At 39.3% G+C, this 18,626-nt stretch overlaps 1 protein-coding gene across 4 annotated transcripts in view; it reads left to right on the forward strand.

The window, feature by feature from the left end:
• The first annotated feature begins 667 nt into the window (after positions 1 to 667).
• Positions 668 to 18,626, forward strand: part of PALS2 (protein associated with LIN7 2, MAGUK p55 family member) — a 113,996-nt gene continuing 96,037 nt past the window's right edge. For 3 of the 4 annotated variants that reach the window (XM_026507788.4, XM_026507795.4, XM_044387183.3), the window contains exon 1: positions 668 to 809. The gene's annotated coding sequence lies outside the window, so the exon portion shown is untranslated. Of the gene's footprint in view, positions 810 to 1,267; positions 1,530 to 18,626 lie in introns of those variants that run through there. The other variant, XM_048212875.2, reaches the window with a different exon arrangement.

An 18,626-nucleotide genomic window follows, 5' to 3' on the forward strand; every position in this document is an offset into this window, starting at 1 on the left:
TTGTAGACCCTGCCAAATACACATCCGAACCAGGGGTGTGTGTGAAGGAGAAGGGAGGAAATTCTCCAGAGGCTTTCCTTCGAGTCTGTTTATGCTTTGTGCCCCATGACTGGGTTCTTTGAAGGTACTCCTGGAAAGCGCAGGGAGGAGCCTCTTTTATGCCCCATGGAGTACCTCGCCTATCAGTAAATAATGAATGACAGCGGCGATTTCGGCCGGAAGCCCAGGCGCGGATTGGGGGATTGGATCTGACCGACCCTCTCGCGGGCGCGGTTCGCGGCCGGCGCCGGGAGACCCTGGGAGAGGCCGCCTGGGACAGGCGGCGCAGTCAGGCCCCGGCGCCGCGGGCGCTGTCTGCGGGCTCTCAGAGTGGGGCTCCACCTGGCCGCCGCGCAGCGGCCGGAGGGGCGGGGCCGGGGTTCGCGGAGGCGGTGACGCCTCCTCGCGCCCGAGCGCGCGCTCCCCCGCGTCCGGCGCACGCGCGAGGCCGGGAGGGAGCGCGCCCCGGCAGCGGCGGCGCGAGAAGGAGGAGGGGGAAGAGGAGGAGGAGGGGGGCTGAGGGGAGGCTGGCCGAGCGCGCGGTGGTGGCGGTGGCGGCGCCGGCGACCGGAGCCGGGGCGGAGTGCGGAGCGAGGGAGGGGGCGGAGGAAAGGAGGAGTGGGGGCGGAGGAGAGCCGCATTTCCAATTCTCAACTACGAGCCCCGAGTTTGTAGATGGGGCTGCTCGGCGGCGCCTGCGGCTGAAGGAGAGCAGCAGCGACCGGCGCAGGGGAGCGGTGGCGGCGCGGAGGCGGCCGAGGTGTGAGCCGGTGAGTTACTGGGGCCCCCTCGCTGCTCGGGTAACGGTCTCGCCACGCGCCAAGGCGGCCCGGGGGCGCCCTGTTGCTCGTCGCGGTGCGCCACGCGGGGACCCCGGCCCGCCCCGCCCCCTCAGCACCTGGGCTCGGCGCGCGGAGGGCCGGGGCGGTGGAGGCGGCGCGGGTGGGGAGGGCTGCTGGGGCGCCTGGCCCGGCCCGGCCGGCGCAGATGGGGCGCGCTTTGCCGGGCCCCTGGCTCCGGGGCTGCGGGCGGGAGGGCGGGCGAGCCGGAGCGCGGCAACGTGTCTGGCCCATGCCGCGCGGCGCCCGGCTCTCTCCACGCGCTCTCCGGCGCGGCCCCGGCTGGGGCAAGGCTGGGGCTGGGGGCGCGCGGGGCCCCTTCCAGGCGCCGGGAGCGGTGCTCGGGCGCCGACACCCTCTGCTGCGGGAGTGGCGTTTAAGGCATGAATGGAGAGCCGCGCCGGGGGCGGTAGTTGCTGTGACTGACACCTTCGGGGTCAGTGCCGAGAGGGGGCGATTCAGCCGGCTTCTGGCGTGCTCCCGAACCCCAAGTTCTTGGGGGAGGAGGTTTTCTGCAACTATTGCTGCTACTTCCAAGGCACGAGACTCGTTTGGTCAAAGTGGTTGTGGGCCGAGCACACGCTGCTCCGGAGGCGTTCGCTGCTGAGGCAGTGTTTTCGGATCCTGGGTACATAATCTGGAACCAGAAAGGTGCTGGGGCTTTTTTTTTTTTTTTTTTTTTTTGGCGGGGTGGAGAACCAGAAGGGAGTCGATTGAGGGATCATACGGCCGGTAGGATGACAGGCTGTGGATTGGTTGGTGGATTTGTTTTTTCTTTTTTTTCCAGAAGGACTTTTTAACACTTTATTGGGAGTTTAGTTTCAATCTCACCAGCTCCTGGGATTACAGCTGGAGATTACATCCATTAAGCTTCATCAGCTGGTGCATGCATTTATGTAAGGGGGTTGGGGGCAGGCGAGGAAGAGAATTGAAGGCTGATGGGGAAGCTCAGAAAATTCTCCGCATTACTTATAAACAGCCTGTTAAGGTCAAGCTAGCCACGTTTTACTCTTTCCTACGCCTTTGGGGATTGTTGGAATTTTACTTTATGCTTCCTGAATTGGTCTTGTAATATGGCTGGGAACATTTGAGGTGTGTTAAAATGCTCTTCAATTGGAATATGATTTAGCAGCCATTTCTACCCGTGAAATCTTTCAAATCGTCGTTTGGAAACTTATACATTTCGAATATATTAGGCGAGGTAACACAGTGTTATCAATGCAGAGATAGTTGCGGTACATACGTATAACAACGGACCTCAGGTAATACTGCTTATTTTAGGTACCTACTGTGCAATTACGGTAAGGTATCAGGCCTGATTATAGTCATATGTTCTGAGGCCTCATTACAGTAAACAAAGAACTTTTGTGGGTTGTGTCATTTTGAGGTCATTTGTATCTGAAATCTATCATATATTTAAATACATATTTAAATATATGCACAGCATGTTACTTCTTAAGATCCATGTTTCATTTTAGACTAGGGTTACATAATATTTAAATGGTACCACTTTTAATTGTTCTGTTTTGCCCTTTGGGGTTGCACACTAAATATCTTTATGAAAAAACATCCACGGGTGTGTGTGTGTCCTTTTCCAATTGATGCTAGTCAGTTCCTTTCTCACCTGGAATTTCAAAATGAATTATTTTACATTCCAGATTAAATAAACACTGGAAAAATTAAGGTGCTTAAGCAAGTCTGGTAGCGCTATATAAGACAATCATTTTTTGTTCTTTGAGCCAACTGTTGGATTTTTTAAAAAATGAATCATATTTTTCTTAAACATTTGAGGGAGCAGTTTGCTTTTTTCCCCCTAAGTCTCATCTCAGGCTGAAATTGTTCCAGAAGACTACACAGCCTGCTTCTCTCCCTCCTCCCCCCGCCCCCTTTTTCAGCTTGGGATAACCAAGACAACCATAATTGTCTTACCTTTTTAAAATTGTGTTTTTAAATTGGAGTATTTATCTTTTTTTAATGTACTTTACCTCTTAATAATGGATGATTAGAAGACAACAGATGTTTAATTAAATGCCTTTCACATTTTTGACATTCAAGCTTTGTTAAAAGCGAGTAACAGCAAATTATTGCTGAGAGTTGCAGATAATACAGGGTTAGATAGTCAAAGGCTATCTAATTGTAAAAACACCAAGAAAATAAATATTAAAAGAAGCAAGAGGACCCATTTGTATATTTGACATCACTTACTGTATATTATAAATTATCTAGTTCTAGGTGGTTTTTGAAAGAGTGTTTTGCAAAGTAGACATTAGGTATGTTAACACTGAAAATTTTCTTTTCCAAGGCAATTCATTTGGTAAGTGACTAAATTTGCACGGAACTCTACTTCAGGTAAATGTGGTTAACTTGCAAGGGATGTGCTGATATTTATTTCAGGAAGAATGAACATCTGCCTGTTTTAGATAAAACAAATACTGGGCTGTCTGAATATATTGTATATTCCTTTAAAAATATATACTGAGGAAAAAAATATGCTAGTTTTATTTTACCTGTAGGTTCTTTCCTTCCAAAAATAGGCTTCACATTTATTAATATCATAAGAGCAGATAAGCCTAAAAGATCTCTTTACTGATAGGTTGCTAGTATTGAATTAAAAAATTTCTTTCTTTCTTGTAGGGACCAGGTTCTGTATAGTGTATTTTTGGTCAGTCTCACAGAAGCTGTAATGATTTCCCCACTCTTCTTGTTATTATTTGTCTGTGACCACTGGGGGGAGACTTTATACAATTTAGGTTGACCATATTCCCTCCCTTAGATACACTGGCTGCTAATCATCCTTGGGCACTTTGCCAAACTGCTGGAAATGTGTTGAGGAGGATGCACTCAGAATCAAGTCTTGATCAAGGTGTCTAGTGACTTTTATTTTTTTGACTCACACCACCACTCACAAAGTACCTCTCTTTATAGATTGTGTTATTAACAGTCTACTTTTTGGTCTGTTGTTAAGTGGGCTAACTAAATATCTCACATAATGAAAGATAAGATTCATGACTACTTTAGAGCTTTCAAAGTCTGACTTTACTGGCATTAATCTTAGTAGCAATGTAGGTTTAATTACTTAGCGTACGCACATATTAGCTGTCTGGAAAGATCTGGAGATATAGGTGTACCATATCTGAACCTCTTCAAACAGATTGGGCTTCTATTTTAAAAAGCTTTCAGAGGAAGAGATATTACAGCATCCCTTGTATCCAGTTTCACCACAAAGCGGAAGTTGTTCCTTTTTCATAGTAGTAAAGATAAGATTAAAACTCACAACTTTGTTGACCATTATATTGTGGCTATTCTTAAAGTCAGAAGTCTGGTTTCCAATTCTAGCAATGTCCAATTCAGTAATAGTGAACTCAGTAAACAAAGGATGTTATGTTTATAGTAGCTTAGAAAGAACTTAAGTTTTATGTTTTTCCATAACTAAGACTTTTGTACATTCTTGATCATAGCAGATAGGATAGAATTTGGAGTAGTTTCTATCATTTTATCATCCTAGATTCTTCTTTTAAAATGGCTTTGCTTTTATCCTAATTTTTTTTTTTTTTTTTAATGTTCATGGTATACTAGAAATGATATTTTCTGCTTAGGAAATGTTCCTTTCTAGCTAACTTCAAGATTGTGTCAAATACTTGGGGATGGTAATTCCTAAAGGCCTGTTTTGTTAAAGTTATCACTGATGCAAGGCAATATGAGAATTAAAGATAATATAGTGTGTTTTTGTAAAGCTCAAGTTATTCAAATCCTTTCCACTGCCTACTAGTTCCTATACAGGAACTGACCCCTGCTCACTTCACCAACTTACATCTTTTCCTCTTTGATCTATTACTCTTTTACCACTTCTTTAACATCCTCCCTGTTCACTATCTTCTGTCTGCATTGCCCTTCTTTTTGTCCCTCAGAAATGTCATGGTTTGTTCATGACTTAGGACTGTTTACTCTGCCTGGAATTCTCTTCCTAAAACATTACATGACTGGCTCCTTTTCATCATTTCAGGTTTCAGTTCACATACTATCTTATCAGATAAGCAGTATTCTCTACCCATTTAGAATAACACTATCCTTATTTCCTTCTATCTCGTTACCTTTAAAAAATTTTTTCTGCAAACCACTTATCGCTATCTGAAATTGTGTTTTTATATTATTATCTGTCTACTCTCACTAGAATGTAAGCCCCATGGAAACAGTAATTGTAGCTCTTTTGTTTAACTATATTTCAAGGACTTAGACCTGTTCCTGGCACACAGCTGTCATTAAATAAATATTCGTTTAAAAAAAATATCTGAGGTTCTGTCCTTCCTCAACTTTTGTTAAAATGTTCCTTTATGGAACGATAGGAGTAGATGGTAGTTGTAGTAAGTAGGCTACTTTTGGCTCTAAGTAATAGAAATTCATCTAAGTGACATAAACAAGAGGTAAGATTTATTGTAAAGATGCAGGGATATCTGATGGAATCCAAAGGTTGGGACTCAGGATTCCATCCAGTGCCAGCACGATACACTTCATCTCTTTATAATCTGCACATGCATTTCCTTCATTTCTTCTCTTGCTGCAGACGATCACTTCCTGGTCCTCTTAATGGAAAATATGGCTGCCAGCATCTCCTGAGTTTTTTCAGTAGTAGCCCAGGCAACAGGAAAGAGATTCATCTAGTACCCGTCGCTCCCCTGTTCAACAAACTATCTTGTATTATTAGAACTTGACGGTATTTGCTGTAACCATGTGAAATGGAATTGGAGAGAAAACCCAAGTAGATGGTACAATGATAATTAATGTTCACCCTTGACCATCCTCTAGAAGTTTGGTTTCCCTTCTTTTAAATTTTGCTGGTATATGAAGTTAGAAGATCTGAAAAGCACTGTCCTGGGGATTTTAAAAAGAAATGTCCTTTCATGGAAGGAATTTACAGTTTGGTTGAGGACAGTAAGACATATACATGAAGGAAAGAAACGATCAAAAATAGCATGGTGATAATACAGAAACAGGAAAATATTTGCAACTTGTATCACAGACAAAAGGTGAATTTCCTTGATATATAATGGACACCTGTAAATTGATAAGAAAAAGACCAGCCATAAAGTTGGGTAAAGATTGTAAACAGATAATTCATAGAAAAGGAAATCCAAGTTGTTCCTAAGCATATATATTCAACCTCACACATAATATAAATATCATAAATTATGAGGTACCATTTTCACAAATTAGGACCAAAAAAGAATTTGATAAGACTTTTCAGGAGGATAGAGACGAACCGGTGCTCTTTTACATTGCTGGTGGAAATATAAATCAATAGAATTTGATGTGATTGAAATTTCTGAAGAGTACTAAAGTAAATAGAAATACCTGAGAATATGCATAAATTGATGTAGGTGTTTGTGGGAGAGGAAAGAGCTAATGTACAACTTAATTATCTGAACATTAACTTGTGTTGCTTTATTTTTAACTTTAGTCATGAAACAAGCCCAGGCTAAAGTAAAGCCAGTGAGGTCACATACCTTCCCACCCCCCCAACACAGGAGATTCCTTTTAGGATTATATTCAGTTCATCTTCCCAGATCACCCTTTCTTTCATCCTAGTGCTGGTAAAGTTTGTTTTTAAATCACTGAGATTTCCATATCCTTTGTATCTTTCAGAGCCTAGCACTTTGTTAGCTACTTAGTAGCACTTAAGTAGATTGAAGTGAACAGTGCTTAGCTTATTAGTTTCTCATAGACCCACTTCATAATTTTATGCTTTTGGAAATCTTTTGTAAAAAGTGATTTAGAATTTAATTTGATAAATGTACTTCAGATTTTATTACAATAAATGGTCGGTAGGGCAGTTTTATAAATTGTTTATAATATAGTATATTAATGGAACTTTTACATGGTTCCTTTGCTCTATAAAACATTGTTAGATCTGGGACACCTGGGTGGCTCAGTCAATTAAACATCTGCCTTTGACTCAGGTTATGATCCCTGGGTCCTGGGATCAAGTCCCACATTGGGCTCCTTGCTCAGTGGGGAACCTGCTTCTCCTTCTGCCGGCTCTTCCCCCTGCTTGTGCGCTCACGCGCTCTCTCTCTCTCTCTGACATAATAAATAAATAAAATCTTTAAATATTGTTAGATCTTAGTTGGGTTAGATAGATATGAAAAGTGGGGTAGGGCAGCTGAAGATGCATGAAATTTTTCTAGAGCAGTTTGTGAGAAAGTATGAGGAAAATGAGCAGATCAAGGGAATATGGTTTAGAGAAAGTATGTGGTGGCACCTAGAGAGGCTACGTATTAGGAGGAGTTTTAACCTAGGAAAATACTAAGCCAATTTAGCGGAATACATACTTTGAGGATATGATACTTTATAATATTTTTATTCTGTAGGTCATTTACCATGAATTGACTTTGGTGCATGTAGGGGTTCTCCTAAGTAGGCATCAGAATCCTTTAGAGTTATTCTATACCAAAGGATTCTAATTTAGTAAGTCTGGTGTAGGGGCAGATCATGTTTATATCTTTAAAATCAACAAGAGCCAATATTTGTGAAGTAATACATTCTGTAAAATATTCTCTTTAATAACCAAATCAGTTAGCATAGCTTCTAGGGTCCCATACCATTTATATAACTCTAACCCTAGAACTTGGTCTCTTACCATGGTGTCTACTTTAGCCGGATCAGTATCTCTACAAGCATCGAATTGATTTCCATTCCTTTTCTACTCTTCCCTTCTTTGTTCCCTTGTTTCTTCTTTACTAATAAATGTTCATATTTGCCTCTCCCAAAAAGCTGTCATTGGCTGGCCTCATGCACAATTTATCTTTTCAGTACAGGACAAATTATAGCACAACACTTACATAACTGGCAATTACACACCATGTCAGTGACTGATTTATGTGCTTTCACTCGCATGGGCCTTGTGCATATATGCCTGGTTTTACTGTTTGAACTTCCTTAATTTTCCCTCTCAGTACCAAGACCTTGGACCTTAGTCATACTGTCAATGGCATGGACAATATTATTGAATGCTTACTATGTTTTAGGACTACGCTAAATGCTCTCCATACATTATCTCATTTGCTCATCAGATTTTAAAAATCAATATATGATTGTGTCAGTTTTCTGTGTCTGCTATAACGAATTGCTGTAAACTTGGTGGCTTAAAACACAGGACATTTATTCTCTCACAATTCTGGAGGCCAGAGGTCTGAAATCAGTATCATCGGGCCAAAATCAGGGTGTTGGCAGGGCTGTGCTCCTCAAAGGCTCATGAGGAGAATCTGTTCTTTGCCTCTTTCATGTTTCTGGTGACTGCCAGCATTCTTTGGCTTGTGGCTTCATCGCTTTAATCTTCAAGGGCTACAGATCTCTCTCAGCTCTGTTCTTAACACCTTCTCCTGTGTGTGTGAGTGAAAGAAAAATCTCCCTTTGCCTTTCTTTTTAAGGACACATATAATGGCATTTAGGGCCCACATAATGACCCCTGATAATCTCCCTATCACAGGATTCTTAATCACATATGCAAAGACCCTTTTTCCAAATAAGGTAATATTCACAGGTTCCAGGGCCTAAGACCTGGATATCTTTGGAGCACCGCTCGCCTACTACGGTAGTAATTCAAATAGTCCAGAAAAGGAGGGTGGGTAAAAGTCTTTTTGGCCCATCTTGTCCCTCTCTTTTTAAGTCAGTGTTTCTTAGCCAGGGATGATTTTGCTGCCCTGCCTTCATGTCCCTCAGGGACATTTGGCTGTCATAACTGGAGGGCATTGCTGCTATTGGAACCTCTCAGGTAGAAGCCAGGGAGGCTACGAACAACGCCCAGGACAGACGCCCACAACAAAGAATGCTCCAGCCCTAAATGTCCTAGTGCAGAGCTTGAGAAACACTATTTTGAAGGTGACTATTGCCAGAAGTTTCTTGTGTAGCATTCCTGAAAATTTTATACCAGCACATATCACGAGTAAAACCCTCTAATTTGAGTTGATTATGACTGGTGGTAGTTTGTGGTTGACTGAAAGTTGATTTGAGTGAGGAGTCAAACATGATTCACACATACTTTAATATATTTTTATTTAAAAACGGCATATACTGTACATTTATGTGCCAGTCATTTCTTTGAGTATGTATGTTTTGCCTGGAGCTCTGAGTCATTATTACTCTATAAACTAGTGCATTATCACTGATTCCTAGCTATGGGGCAAGAATTTAAAATTTTATGAAAGAATCTGAGTGTAGGATCCTTGTAGTGTTTTTTGACTCCTCAGTTGTTTTTAATTGTGTGCTTATGTTTAATTATACAGCAGATAGCGTTTTGTTTTCTTGGTTTTTTTGTCACTTGCTTTCTTCAGGTCTCTTCAAAGCATTCAACTTGGTTTTCATATGAAGAATGATATAACTCCATGGTCTTGTATTAAATAAAATGTGTGTATATATGTAAAATACATTTTATATATGAAGAAATATATGTTTAATGTTATATTATAAATCAAAAATAAAGAAATTCTGTTTTGTATAAAAAATAATGACTCCCTCAGATATTGGGAATACTACTCCCAGTTGCTGCTAATTTGCATAGCTTCTAATCTGGTGATGTAATAACAGCTCATGTCCCAGCTGCTTCCAAATTTTTGGAAGTTGTAGAAAATTTTGTTTTAATACAAATGACAGTTTATAAATTATAAGATAATACTGTAAGTACTTTATTGCTATACCAGTTTAATGCTTGAGTTACTTTTCTACTAAAGGAAATATTGGCTTTTCATTAATAAATATTACTTGGAGTTTTGTTTACTAGCAAAATATTTTCACTGCTTACATAGTTAAATCCTACAATTCCTTGAAGTTAGGGTCTTCATTTTATCATTTTCTTAACATGGCAGGACAGTTAGAGACATGGGTTGTAATCCCAGTTTTTCTAACTTCCATCTATTATACTTTTTCAGAACTCAGAGCTCTATGTGGTACAGATAGTAAACTACAGACATGTCTGTTGTTAGCACTGAACTCAATATACCTCATTTCTAAAACAGAGGTTATAATATCTATAGTGTTAGTGTAAGATTTTTAACTAGGTAATGTAAGTCTCTAGCACAGAGTCTGGTACATTTCAAGTGTTCAGTAATTGTCAGTATCATTTTCTTCTCTTACTGTTTGGTACAGTCTTATATGTGCAGTGAATAATATTTGTTAAATAACAACATTTTCAGTTGCCTTTGCCTGATTCATAACTTTCATTTTCTTTCACTCCAGTATGAGCTATGTCTCATTTAGTAAATATTTTTAAAAGAACTTTGCTTTTAAGTAGTTCAGTAAATTATGTGCTGTTAACTAAAATTAATAAGTCTTATTTTTACATGACATTTAAATGTGTTTACAAAGGGAGATTGGGTGGAAAGATGACTATGTGACCTCAAAGATTCCTTTCAGCATAATAAGATTTTATAAAACTCACATAATCCTGATTTTTCCTCATGCTTTCCCCCTAAAAGTCTACAGAAATAAGTAGTGTTTGATCATGTAGCTTTTTTTTTTTTTAATGACAAGAATGACCATAGTTGTAGTATGTTCCTAATGGTCCATTATCACATAAAGGGAATTTTTTAGTATTTTGGATGAATGTGGCTGTCTTCAGGTGGATTTGTCTTTCTCTTTTACCTAGAATATATATGTCTGTATACATACAATAAAATATTTCATGGAAAACTTTACGTAAATAAAATTTTAAGCCTTTTTATTCATCTTTTAAATGCCCTTCTGTCTGGGACTTTGACATACGAAACGTAGATAACGGAGTTAAATTTAATTCATTGAAGTTGCTTATTTCAGAAATTAAATGATGATCATGTGTATTTTTATGTAAGTTGATTCAAATACTTTTCATTTTCCTTTTCAAACTAGTAATCTTTTAGAATGGGGATAAATGAAAAAACTTTAAACCATGTTTTTAAGGAGGTTGGAGCACCTTGTGAGGCATATAGGCGAAGTCATCACTAGATGCCCTCATCATTCCTAGCATTTGGTTCTTGAAAACCTTAAGGTAGAGAAATATTCCCTGAAGGTTTAAGATGTTATGGGGAAAATAAGGATAAAGAGTTGTGGTTGTGAATGAACCCTTAAAAATCCTTATAAACTTTTGATGTTCATCTAATAAAAACTTTAAATAAAATAGATTATCAACATTTTATGCAATTAAGTTTGGAAATGCCAGGGACTTTACAGTTATTTTCCATTTACCCCTACTTTCTTGAAAGAAACTTTTCAGGATTTCCAATCTGGGGGGATGGGGGGGTTCTTAAAATTTTAAGAAGCATTTTTTAGGGTGTCTTATAAATAAGAGCTTTCCTCATTTCCACTTAAAAGTTACTCCAACTTATGGTTCCAACTGTTGTTCTAGAGATAGCAGAACTTGGATATTTAAAATTAAAAAAAAACAAGCTTTTAGTAACCTTTATTTAACTCACTCAGCTTGCTAGAGCTGAGTGGGTATTTATAGTTCTTTTCTACCCATGATAATTTCATGCCAGCACTCATCAGAACATAACATAATGGAACACTGACTTGGCTCTGTCCTTCTCATATCCATTCTCTCCTTCCCGATAGACTGTTTCCAGATTAAAGGCTGGAAATTTGTTTTGTCCCTTCTTCTGTCTCTTCTAAGAGTGCACTGCAAATCTTCTACTCCTACTCTGCCATCTTTTAATTTCCCTTCTCTTTTATCTTCCAAACCTGCAGCTCCCCTTTTCCCAAAATACCTCCAAAAAGAGCAACTTAGAATTTGTTACACTCAAGTAGAAATTTTCACCAAAAGGAAATCTGTATACATATGTATGTACTGGAATTTCACACTTAAAGGGTTACTTTATGTAGTTTACCTGAAGAAAGAAACTGTCTTTTTTACATCCCCTCAACCAAGCATTGTCCCATGCTCATAGGCTGTGTTTAATATTTATTACTGAAATTAGGAAACAATAAAAATTAGCATATAAATAGCATTTTATCATGTGCGACTAAGTTCTGAAAGAGTTTGAAGTTTAGAAAAAAATTCTCATCTGTAGGGAGGGACTTGCCATTCATTTGATTGAATTAATTTTGAGATGAGTCCTTTTAGCTCTAAAATTTTGATTCTAAAAAAGCAAGAAGTGTGTCAAATTGATCAGGTATTGAATGGCTAATAAAAAAAGAATATTGGGTGGGGTAACACGAGTGAAGGCATTTAAGTGGGGAGAGATGTGTGGTTGTGCATATAGTAACTAAAAAAGAACAATGTGGTTAGAATAGATAGTTTATATTAGAGAATAGGGGAATTAGGCTGAATAGATAAAAAGCTAGATTTTTAAGAGAAATTTAAACAATCTTGGATAACAAAAGTTTTTCTAATCTAGTATTGTCTTTAAAATGACATTTTTACATGATAGTCTTGTGCTGAGTGGGTTACAGTGAAGAAAATAGTGGAAAGAGACTTGCAGTGATAATTTAAATGTGAGGCAATAAGAACTTGAAAGTGGTGGCAGAGGGAATGGAAAATAAGAGATGAGTGGAGGGAAATTACGACTTCACTGTGGCCTATCAAATGACATACAAAGGTATCTCGAAGTTTTCAAGGGATTCCTAGGCAAAGAGCAGTCCCTGGATTGTCAGCATTTGGGGATCTTTTCCCAAGGTAAGCCCTCATCTTGTTTTAAACAGTCATGTAGTTTCTTATTTTCTTTTTTTAAGAAATATATATATTAGAGAGAGAAAGAGCCTCCCTGCTTGCACAATATCAGGAATGCACGTGCAAGCAGGGTGGAGGGGGAGGAGGGAGAGAGGGAAAGGGAAAGAGAATCTCAAGCAGACTCCCCGCTGAGCAGGGAGCCAACTCAAGGTTTGATCTCATGATTCTGAGATCATGTAGGTTCTTTTTCTTTTTTTTAAGATTTTATTTATTTATTTGTCAGTGAGATAGAATACAAGCGGGGGGAGTGACAGGCAGAGGGGGAGGGAGAAGCAGATTCCCGTTGAGCAGGGACCCCGATGCAGGACTCGATCCCAGAACCCTGGGATCATGACCTGAGCCAAAGGCAGATGCTTAACCTACTGAGCCACCCAGGCGTACCAGGTTCTTAGTTTTTAATATGTTCTTGTATTCTCTAGATTTAAGCAGGTCGTTCTCAACAATATTTGACCCCTTTATCATTATTAAAGGATGGAAATGTCTTTTGTCATCACTTACCTGAGTATTAATTAGTAAGTCACATTTCATTTATCCCTGCATGATATATTGTTAACTTTCAAAAGAAAGATATTTACAGTAAGGATGATGAATGAGCCTTGTGGTTGTCTTAGAGGAGAGGGGCAGAGGAACTGTAAAAATTGGAGAAAAGAAAAACTTAGAAAATCAAGATACTAATAGTAAGGAAGATTATAAGAATGTTAAACAAGGAATTTTAAAACAAATTTTAAAAACATTCAAATGCCTGAAAGAGGCTTAAAACAATGTTAGAAGTTGTGGGCAAATAAGAGAAGTGTATAACTTGATTTTTATTATGAGATAGCATATGTAAAGTATGGTCAGCAAATACTTCTTACAACCATGAGCATACTTTTTATATAAAGCCAAATTATTATGAGATATTTTTTAGGTATGCAAGAAAATTGAAGTGTTTTATTGTTAGAAATATCAAACTGTATTAGCTTACAGTTCATCTATTTGCGTTATTTAAAATATACCACTGATTCAGGGGGCAGTTTTGCCTCCTATAGGACATTTGGTAATATCCGAAAACCTTTTTGGTTGTCACAGTTTGGGGTCAGAGTGGGGATGCTTATTGGCATCTAGTGGGTAGAGACCAGAGGTGCTGCTAAACCATTTATAGGACAAATCCCCCACCCCCATGACAAGGAATTAAAATGTCAATAGTGCCAAGATTGAGAAATCCTGGAATATAGAGTAGGCAAGTTCTCCTGTGGGCAATTTTAGAGACCTATCAATTTCTTCTTTCTTTCTAGGATTGATCAGAAACTGTCTTTCTGTTAACACACTTTTTTTTTTTTCCAGCAACTTACAGTACACCTGATTGTCACTGATTTTTTATTATGTTCTTATCCTAAGGGCATATCTTAGACACTTTAATTAGATGAATATTTCCAGTAGTTCTACCCTTCCTAGGGTGGCTTTTTTCTGCTAACTTTATGCATCTTGTGTTTCCTTTCACTAATTTAATTCTTGAGGGGTCACCCTATTTCCAAATTCTGAAAGCCTCTTGATGTGATTTCCTAAGGACTTCTTTTTGCAACAAGGCTTTTTATGTGCTTTAGGGTGCTTCATGTCCCAGGTCTGGGTTGAGCTAGTTCTTGAGTGTAGGTTTTTTCTGGTAGTGTTTGCATCCGTTCTAACTTTTTATGCAAGATCTTTTTTTTTCTGACAGCATTTGAATCTTTTCTAATTTTTATATGCAAGAAGTTTATTTAAATAAAATGCTTAGCTGAAAATAAAAAAAAATCTAGGAGTTATTTCTTTTAGAATAATTTTATGCCTGTTTATAAAGATTGCCCTAGGTATAAACAGCTACATATGAAAAGGCTTTATAATAGTTTCATAATGATAAATGAAAAACATTGAATTCTAGAATGAAACAAGGTATGCGGAGTTTTTTGTTTGGTGTTATTGTTAAGCAGTGCAAAATAATTCTTTGGAAAATAAAGATAAAAGTTGGATGAACAGGGATGCCCGGGTGGCTCAGTCAGTTAAGCATCTGCCTTCGGCTCAGGTCATGATCCCAAGGTCCTGGGATCGAGTCCCACATCTGGCTCCTTGCTCGGCAGGGAGCCTGCTTCTCCCCCTGCCTGCTGCTCCCCTGCTTGTACACATGCATGCGCACGCAGTCTCTCTCTAATAAATAAATAATATCTTAAAAAAAAAAGTTGAATGAACATATCACCGACAGAGAAAGACATTTTGCAAGAACCTTAACCCACTTCAATTTGATGTTGATCTAACCATGTTGGCCACTTAGTGAAATATACCTGTGTATACTAGCTACTCTGTGTGTAAAAAAGAAATAGAGAGGGAAAGCAAAAGTTAAAGAAAACTATTCTGTAGTGGTCAGGGTGTGGTGATTAAAGGAGAGGGAGAGCAGAGTGAGAGAGAGAACATTGAGAATTTGTCATCTTTGAGAGGCAAAGTTGTGGAGTAAGTGCAGGTGTTCTTTTTAGTAGATAACTTCTTGTCTGCCTCTAGTACGCATAAATTCTATTTTCATCTTCCATTTTCACCTGTGCAAGTGTTTCATTAATTGACCTTACATCAAATCTAAAACTGATCTGCCTTGTTGATAGATCAGTTATTAACAGCAGTAGGCTTTTGTTAGTTTACTAAGTGATACGTTCTTGAACTGCACCACAGAACCATCCTACCCCACCACTTCAGATATATATGGTTAATTGTCTTGAGTCTTGACTCCTTCCTTGGGCTTCTTGTCAGCTGAGGAAAGCATTGGTGCTGCAGCTGCTGCGTCTCAGAAGAGGTATCATGTCCTCACTGCATAAGCACACAACCCACATCAGTAAGCTTATTTTAATTGTGGAGATACTGTAGCTAAGAAACATTTAAATGTTTGAAGAGACTACTCTTCTGAGTCTAGGAATTCCGGAGTAGTTGAATACACAGCATTCATCCTCTGAACAACCCAGTTTATCCGGAGGGAGGGATTTATGTTGACCAGTGAACAGGACATCTTTTCCTCCCTAGTTATTTATGATAAACTTGTTTTTTTTTTTAAAGATTTTATTTATTTATTCGACAGAGATAGAGACAGCCAGCGAGAGAGGGAACACACGCAGGGGGAGTGGGAGAGGAAGAAGCGGGCTCCCAGCGGAGGAGCCTGATGTGGGGCTCGATCCCAATAACGCCGGGATCACGCCCTGAGCCGAAGGCAGACGCCTAACCGTTGTGCCACCCAGGCGCCCCAATGATAAACTTGTTTTAAATGGCCTTTAAAAAATAGTGTTACATGGTAGAGTTAAGCTGGTATAGAAAAATGAACATGCAATGAAAGTTAAAAATTTCTGTTCCCAGCCTTAATTCATAGAGTTAATCATTGATAACAGTTTTAGATTTAGTTAGTAAAGTGTTTCTCAGAATTCATAACTAGCATTTTGGCAGTACTATGCAGTCTTGGATTGTCCTGAGCACATCTTAATGTTTAGTGCCCCTGTTCTCTGCCACAGCCATGGGGGCATCAAAAATGCCCTCGCTTATTTCCAAATGCTTCTTGGGTAGGGAGTGATACTTATCCCAGGTGAGAGTATTGTAATTTTTAAAACCATACCGCATGTCTTAGAAAACATGTCTTTTTTCAGTTTTACACAGTAACTATATTGACTCCACTATAAAAGAAGACTATTTGAACACATATGTACTTCTCAAGGGAGGCCCAGAGGAAATCCACTTGGAAAGAACAGAATGTCATAGATTACAATGTTTATTCAATCTTATCTGCTTTTCTTTATGACAGTGTTACTATCTTATGTTTTCAATTACCTTTTTTATTTTCCTTGGGTGTTTTGTGGTTTTTGGGTCATGAGCTCATGCTTGGCTGGGTTTTATTGAAAGGATTCTGTACAGCCTGGTTAAAGAGCACATTCCTCCAAGGAAGATTTGCTAAGGCTTTTCTTTGGCATCTTTGTAATTTCTCTCCTCAGGGTTTTCTGAACTAGGTAGGTGTATCGGAACCCCGAATCCTTGAGAGTAGGCTGTGGTTACACATTCTCAGGTGATATCCCCCCTAACATGGAATCCAAGCTGAGACAGGCTAATTCTCCTTGTTTTCGTTGGCCAGCAGGCACATCTTTGCTAAGCCACTCTTTTACAAGGTGGCAGTTAGTGATGTAAGGCCCCAGCCTTATATGGAGGGTCTCACTTTCAGTTCTCCATCTTGAATAGACCGAGTCCTAAGCTGCTGCCTCTGAACTTCTAGGTACTGAAATCTGCAAACCCCAGAGCAGCCATGGCTTTAGCACCTGCTTACCAGTTTTTTATCTTCTTCTTGTGGTCCCATGGAGATTTTCTTGGCTTGTTTTTGTATTTGAGAGGATGTTTTTGGTATTTTATATAGCATTCCTAGCTATTTTGTAAATGTGGGGAGTATTTTCAGATTGTCAAGTCTAAGTTTTTGCTGGACCTTTAAGCCTCATTCATCTTCTTTCTAACTTCCAGGAATGTCCTAAAATTTTTGCTTTGGCTAATCTCTTTCATTTCTCTCCCACCTCACCTCCAGTATTGTTGGCATTTTATTCTTTTTAAAAAGTATCATTTCTGTCATTTCACTGTGACCTTAGGAGAGAATGTAACCATGTGTGCTCAGTCTTCCATTTTGGCTGGCAGCTTGTCTCTTTTTAGATCTAAGCTCATTAGGGCTAACTGATGAAAAGTAAATCTCTATAAATGCCTTTTCACTTAACTTTGATTTTGAAGTTTCAACTTGACGAGCATGATCTTTCACTGTAAAAGTGAGGGGGCAGGGACAGAAGATAAAGTTCAAACCATTAACTGTGCAGTTGAGCAATGTCTTCCTGGGATGGGGAAAGTGAGGATCCTGCCATAATGTCTAAACTTACAGGGCAAATCACATTAAAAAGATGAGAAACCACAATTGTAAAATTACATGCAAAAACTATTAACTACAGTATGCATGTCTGACTTAATACTAAGAATTAGAGTTCAAAGATAAATATGATGCCATTTCTGCCCCCAGAGAGCCCACTAATTTTGTGGTAGAGACAGACGTGCAAATGAAAATACAGTCAGTTTTCCTTATTCATGGTAGTTATGTCTTAGAATTCCCTGTGACTACTGAATTAGCAAATACCGAGTCCTTGCTTCTAGGGGAATATTCAGGGTTATGTTCCTATGAGCCTCTGATCACATTTTCATTACTTGGTCAATGTATAAGCTTGTTATTTATGTGCTTTTTGTTTAAAGCTGCCTTAACATATGTTGTTGATTCGTTAACATTGAATGACCAGTGGCACCATGACTAATGCCTGAAGGAAGCTCATCGAACACGTATTTTTTTTCTCTGTAAGGCACATCCCCAGCCTTCTTGTCCTTAGGAACACCAAACAACACTTAAGCACTATGCTTGGGGGACATTTTAGACAGAACAATAACCACGAAAAAGCACAAAAATGTGCAAAACATAGCACTAATATACCATGAAAAGGATACTTGTTTTTAGTGTGAGAGCTGAAATGAAAGGGTGGTGTCACCTTATTGGACCTAAGCTGGGGATGCACACACTGGGCACATTTTTTTTTTTGGCCTCTGTGCCTGTCTGCAGGTGACCACAAAAGCACTGCAAGTATTGACTTTGGGGTTAAAAATAAATTTTTGCAAGTAGGCAAATTCACAAATACAGAACTCATGAATAATGAGGATTGACTGTACTATATGTTGAGTGCTGTAATTCTAAATCTGCTAGGATGAGTCAGGAAAGGCTTCCTTTTAAACAATTAAGATGAAGTTCTAGCAGTATGAAGCAATGAATTTAAGGAATAGTAAATGGCCCAGTGTGGCCAGAATCAAAAGGGCTTCTCTGAGAAGGAGCAGGAGAGCATGTTTCAACAGTTAAGGAAGGAGATATGAGACCCTTGTGCCATATTAAGGAATTTGGATTTTATGGATGATGGGGAACCATTGAGTGATATTAACCTAGGCATAAGCATGGTTATGTTTGTATTTTGGAAACTCACTCTAATGGTGGTATTGGGGATAGATGAAGGAAAATAAAT

Source organism: Ursus arctos, unplaced genomic scaffold (assembly GCF_023065955.2).
Source record: "Ursus arctos isolate Adak ecotype North America unplaced genomic scaffold, UrsArc2.0 scaffold_3, whole genome shotgun sequence".
Lineage (NCBI taxonomy): Eukaryota > Metazoa > Chordata > Mammalia > Carnivora > Ursidae > Ursus > Ursus arctos.